Raw genomic sequence first — 7,015 nt, 5'->3', positions numbered from 1 at the left:
GACACAAATAAATCTGTGTAGGAACCATAACGAGAATAAGTCTAATAAAATTTTAAATAACTGTTCATTGTTTTGACACTGATTAGAATTTAATTTATGATTAATTTGTCCAAAGCAAAAGATAGAACACTAGTGGACTGATGAGGCATTTTGAACGTATGCAAGAATCACATATTTTAAAAGAAGTGCTGAGGGAAATAGAATTAAGGCTGATCAGTCAATTTTAAACCCTTCTAAACAAGAAAGTTCAGTGAGACTGTATTTAGCTTGACTGCCGAAAGGTGGAATCTCAATTCCAACAATGCGAGTTCTTTTATACGAGAATTAATTTCAAAACAGAATTATGTACTGTTTTGAAATTACCAAAGAGCCAGACATATATCATAAAATCGGGTTTTTGACTTCTGTGAACATAAAAAAAGAAGAACAATATCAAAAATTAAAGAACTAATAGAATCGGATCACCGTTTTAGTTTTACTATAGTTGAGTGTACCAGTATAGGAAAGAAAATATGTATTTCAGTATTGTTCATTCAGATGAACAACAATACTGACTTAGGATTAGTTCGTATACAAGGAAAATATTCGTAAACTGATATTCAAAACATTGTGGACTCACGAATGCAGGAATTTGGAATAATTTTGAAAAAAAAAAAAAAAACTTTATGTCTATAACGACAGACGGAGCGAGGGCGATGCCGAAATTTGGAAGTGAAAGCTCGGTTGAAAATTTACTTTGCTTTAATCATGCCATTTATTTAGCAATTATTGAGGCATTATATAAAAATTTAATAAATAATAAATAACAAATATACTTAAAAATAATTTTAATGAGCCAAACCCAATGAGGTATGGGATCAAAATAACGTCACATGTGAATAACTAAATTGTTTAGTCCAGGGAATTCCGGGGACTTAGGAAAAAAGAATGTCTCGAGTCCCGGATATATTTTATCTAAATCGACGGATTCGGGCATAACATAAAAACTGAATATCGCTTTAGTACTCGTAAAGATATACACGAGAAGACATTCTATTCAATAAACAAAGGGAAATAAATAGTAGCATTCGTGTTTTTTTTTTTTTTAATCAATTCCACACACGAGAGTTTACGAAACCTATAACATATCAATGACTTATGCAGGTTAGAGGTTAAGGAGAAATTAAGAATCTGCTGATATTTTTTTTATTTAATAGCTGTAAATTTTAGATGCTAGAAAAATAACGTGAGGGGGGGGGAGGGCTTTTCTAAAAACAGAGGCAGATAGCATAAAAATAAAAATAAAAAAAAGAGAGAGGAAGCGAAGTTAGTTCAGGAGGTTTGAAGCCTGACAGCAAGTGGATGTTCAGTAGATGCTGCTCGCGTATTGACTTAAACGTAAAATAGGAATACTGGTGGCCATTCCAGCAGAATATTTCCCAAGAAAACAACTATAAAACAGGCACAAGGCAGAAGGAAACACAACGTCTAGGCAGGGGCGCGCCTGCCAAATGTGCAATGTGTGCGACGCACACAGGCACCAGGATAGTAATGGCGCCAAAGAGGAGGAAATACTTAAAATAAAAACGTTTTTTTAAAGTGATTTTTTATTGGAGGGGGGGATAGGGACACAGGCGCGCCCCTGCGTCTAGGAGAAAGTGATCGGAACGAAACATGAGATTAGCAGTAATTTGAACTGTGGTACCATAAAGTATGCAGTCTGATTTGTTGACGATTTCTATGTTATGTTATTGTCGTTACTGGTATCGGAGCATTCAGTCCTTCCTTGATGCCAAACTGTTAGGTAGGTAGAGATGAATCAATTCCTTACTATCTAGATTGCCAGATGATTTTTCCCACTGATTTTTCTTTTTTTCGTGTTTGGTTATGAGAAAGGCAAAGTGTACTTCTCAAAGTAAATGACATTGTTTAGCTGAAAGAGTTGTATCGCATTAATGGGAACCTTCAAGCGTGCAAAGAGAAACTGAATATTGCTGTCTATGCTATGAACTGTTCATATAGTGAGTCTGTTCGATGTCTGTGAACCATCAGACATCACATGAGCTAATCATAATATATCTGGTTGTTCCCATATGTTTCTATATATCATACAAAAGTGAAGCATACTGACTATAATCTATGCAGATATTCCTCTCTCTCTCTCTCTTTCTCTCTACATTATTTAGTAAAAATAATAAGGATTCAAAGTTGTTTCATTTCTATGTGAACACCCTGTATATATAAGTACAAAGAAATTTCTTCTAATGTTTATTTTTACAAATTCTTAACTAAATTGATGATTGTAGAATATTTTTCATTTCTTTAATATTAGTTCAATATGAAATATAATGTATCAATGTACATTCTCGAAGCCTGTTAAAATTCATTTAAGGATAACATCGTTTACTTATATGTTACTGATTCTATTGCTGTATGGATGCCGCTATATTAGTTCAGGAAACACAAGCATGCACACACACACATACAAGGCTGCGTATATTCCTAGCAGGAAAATACGCCATGCCACACTGCCAGTGTTGTTCGAGAGTAGTTCGCGGCGACATCCAGGTGTTAAAAGAGCCGCCAAATTCACCGGACTTGTGAGAATATCCTTAGTGTCACGTGGATCGAGAGATACGGCGTTGGAATCATTCATTGAACACTCACAGATCTACGAGAAGCAATCATGACGATGTGGTACAGCCCACTTCCTGCAACGTCCAAAGATTTCAAGTCTATGCCATGCCGAGTAGCAACAGTTCTGGCAGCAAAAAAAAAAAAAAAAAAAAAAAAAAAAAAAACGTGCGGGCCGGAGGGGAGGGGGAATCTACGTACTTCTAGGACGGTAGTTATAATATTTTGACTGCACTGCTCACAAGTATAATATTCAGGGTTAATTCTAATAGGAAAGTATCCCTACTTGTTACATAAGCGGTATATATGGTAGTAGAGGTTTGGTGTAGTGGTGGAGTCGGAGAGCTGTAGAGTTGGTGTCCTCCCTAGATGAGTCTTCGGACTCCTTGGAGGTGTCAGGAAATAATAATAATAATAATAATAATAATAATAATAATAATAATAATAATAATGTGCTTACAGTTTGCAAAATTAACTAGAACAATACATGGATGGACAGATACATATAGTTATACATAATAAATGTGAATGCCTGCGAATAGCAAAACCATAATGTTTGTCTAAAATGTTGTTCTTTATAGAAATGAGTCAGCGAAAGTCGAAATGTTTATGATTAAAGCTTTCACTTGGAAGAAATACGAAGACCGTGGAACGCGCCTATATTACACAAAGTTCTCGATTTATTGTGTGACGTTGCCAACGTAAGTAAGTAAGTAGTATATATATATACTAAGGGGGGGGGGACTCCGCCACCCTGACGCCCAACCCCCCCGAGTTCCGGACTGGTAGGCCGGTTCTCCTTGATCTGATGACTCGAATTTTGAAAACGCGAAAGGGGGTTTCCTCCCCCCCCCTGGCGCCTACGGCGCCCAACCCTCCGAGTTCCGGACTGGTAGGCCGGTTCTTCTTGAATTATGATGACTCGAATTTTGAAGACTCGAAAGGGGGTTCCGCCCCCTGGCGCCCATACCCCCGAGTTACGGACTGGTAGGCCAGTTCTTGAACTCTGATGACTCGAATATTGAAGACTCGAAAGGGGGTTATGTCCCCCCCGAGTTCCGGCCATGGTAGAGGCCGATTCTCCTTGAATTCTGATGGCTCGAATTTTGAAAACTCGAGAGGGAGCTCCCCCCCACCCTTGCGCCTGCGGCGGCCATCCCCCGAGTTGCGGACTCGTAGGCCAGGTCTCCTTGATTTCTGATGACTCGAATTTTGAGGACTCGAAAGGGGGTTCCTCCCCCCCCTTCTTGCGCCTGCGGCGCTCATCCCCCTAGTTGCGGACTCGTAGGCATCTAATTGACATGAAAAAACGTTGTATTTGCATTTAAGTTGTTCTTTCAAACGTGGCATTGTTTGTTGAGTGCGTGCATACAGACTCTCGTGAACGCCAGTACTGAACAAAAGCAGAGTGACTATCAGGGATGTTGTAGCTCAAATTGTTATTTAAATATTCACGATTAAGGATGATTTCTCTGGACTCCACAATTTTTCTTTCAAACTCATCATGGCAACGAAAGATGTTTTCGGATCTATCCCAGCAGACTGAATGACGCTGGTGTTCATCATCAGGATTGTTCGAGAAAAGAACATCTGTAAAAAAAAACATTTATTATTGATCAGTTGTATTACTCATTTCAAGTGCAGTTTTCTGCATGTTCACATATGCAGTTAATTTCTTTTACTACCACTTTTCTTTAATATATATTATTATTGAAGTCTTGTTTTGTTTACTGTTTTTGTGTGAATGGAAATAGAGGATTCGATAGCTACACGCCACCACATTATTTGTGGATAATGCAGTTAGTACTAATATTGACAAACGATATTGTCAATAATATTGACAATATCTGACCGATGATATTGACTCGATATCATCGGTCAGATAAGCTAAGCCAATGTTTTGAAGCTACTGATATTTATATGAAGGATACAGGGGTCTCTTCACTCGGCCACTGCGCTGCCATGCAGTTATCGATTCGAGAATAAGATACTTTATATATTCTAGTGTGATTGTCTACTTAATGGTCTATATTCATTTCGCATGATTGGTTACATTCTTCATCAGTATGATTAATTCTTTCGAATATTTATACAGCTCATTTATATCTTCTCAACATTTATTTTGTATTCGCCTCGAGTTATTTTAGATTTTTTTTTTTTTAATCTTCAATACGTAAAAGTTTGTTTTATACAGCCCCTCCTCTCCATCTTTTGATTTCTTTTTCAATATAAGGGTTAGATTCTCGAAAGAAATAATAATAATAATAATAATAAACGCAGGCTCTGAAGCCCGTCTCAGGCACCAAAACGCCTGCACCACTCCTTAAACTGTCTGCGTTTTCACCGCTTTCCCAGACAATATGTTTCATACTCTGCACCTACCACTCTGTATCGAATAAATAAATAAATAATAAAATTAAAATAACGTTGTATTTGATTTTAAAATCAAATAAAAAAATTCTTCCCGCTCACTTACTTCACCAACTACTCGGACTGCATCTTCTCAACCTACGCTCATAGAGAACATTCCAGTTCCGAAATAATTTTTTTTACTCACCTTTGTATTTTCTCTAAAGTTTCTTAATCATTCTAAATACTAGTGAGGATCTGATCACAGGTGGATCTGTGATCAGATCCTCACTGTTCTGGAGAAAACGAAAGCTGTAAGGGATCTTGGGATGTCTCCTGAACCTCAAATTTCTATCCATCATTGTTCCCAAATCCTCCAGTGCTGTGTTTCATTTTCTCCAGAATAGTTCCACCAATGAAGTATATATATCCCTCCATCTCTGTGGATTCCGAAGTTCAAACCTTATTATTATTTTTTTTTCTCGTTGAAAAGGCATCTCTCTGTATTTGCCATTTCCCGATTTTTCGAATTCACCTGAAGAGTCGCGCTATAACCAATAATCATCATACCAACTGTCAGAAATTAAACAGAATATCTCTGTGCAATCCACATAAAATATAATTGACATAATTTTACGAATGCTAATACACATTGATACGTTATATCAGTCGATATTTTATATTTTATATTCATCAAGCAATTCCTGATAACGTTCCTGCTAATACTTTTCACAAGGCCTCTTTAAAAAAAAAATTATTTATTTATTTATTATTATTTTTTTATTAGGGTTGCTCACTTCTCATCAAATTTCATTGCTTCAGTCAATTTACATTCCATCTATTTCGGCTCCGAATTCTCGACATACAGTCTGGCATCCTTAATTTTGATGATTCTTGAAGAACTGAACAATAATACTCTATTTCCCAGAATGTTGCCTGAGTCTGAGTTTCCTGCTGCAGAATTCCGTATTAAGATTGAAACATGCATGCACCATCTATTGAGTTAAATTTAAGTTTCACACTCAGAATATTCATGTTCTCTTTACCTACATTTGTTAATGATCTCTCAGTAAATCAAGAAAAAATCTCTAATCTCGGTGAAGTGAAAAAGAGGGTGGTTGATGGAGAGATATCAGAGTAGTTTATTTGGAAACAGAGTCCAGAAGAAGGCCTGTGAGTAGTGTCGTGCCACAGGGCTCTGTTCTTGGGCCGCTACTATTTAATTTGTATATTAATGATATCAGAAAGGATATTAGAGGAACTGTTCAGTTGTTTGCTGATGATGCAAAATTGGGTAGAGCAATAATTAATACGGATGAACTAAACTAAAATATAGGATGATTTAGATGGACTAGCAGTCTGGAAAAAGGAAAATGGATATCAGTTTAATGTGGCAAAGAGTAAGGCTATGCATTTTGAGGTGAAAAGATTACTAGCTGTATACCACTTACGTAGAACTGTACTCCAAGAAACTGACGAAGCCAGAACTCGGGAGTGTTCGTGGACAGGGAGATGAAGTTTAGAGGAAGCATAGGAAAAGTGGCTAAAGCAGTTCACTTGGTTACTGAAGAATACTTTGACGAGCAGAGACAAGCAGCTTACTATTCCTCTTTATCGAGCCTTGATAAGACCCCCCCCCATCTTGATTACAGATCTGGTTACCTGAGTTTCTTGGCGATGAGGAAGAGGTAGAGGATCCAGAAGCGAATGACCAAGATGCTATCAGGTCTATGGAATGAATCTTCTGAGAACAGGTTGAAGAGTTGTGGGTTACAGAAGTTGATTGACAGGCAGACAAGGGGGAGATATGATTGAGGCATACAAATTACTGGAAGGTTTTTACAAGATTAATAAAGAGAAAGTTTTTCAGAATAGATCTGGTGGTGAGATAACTAAGGTCATCCTTGGAAACCGAGTTAGAATTAGATTTTTGATTGGAGAGTGATGAATGAGTGGAATGGGTTGATAGTTGACTGTGAATGGCTTCAAAACAAAGTATGATAGATACTGCGAAAGTGTTGGATAGTGCTTGGTATGGTGTTCAGGGCCTCAT

The sequence above is a fragment of the Typopeltis vanoorti genome, chromosome 12 (genome assembly GCF_054136105.1).
Source record: "Typopeltis vanoorti isolate ZY-2024b chromosome 12, IOZ_Tvanoo_1.0, whole genome shotgun sequence".
NCBI lineage: Eukaryota > Metazoa > Arthropoda > Arachnida > Uropygi > Thelyphonidae > Typopeltis > Typopeltis vanoorti.
This window is presented reverse-complemented; position numbering follows the sequence as displayed.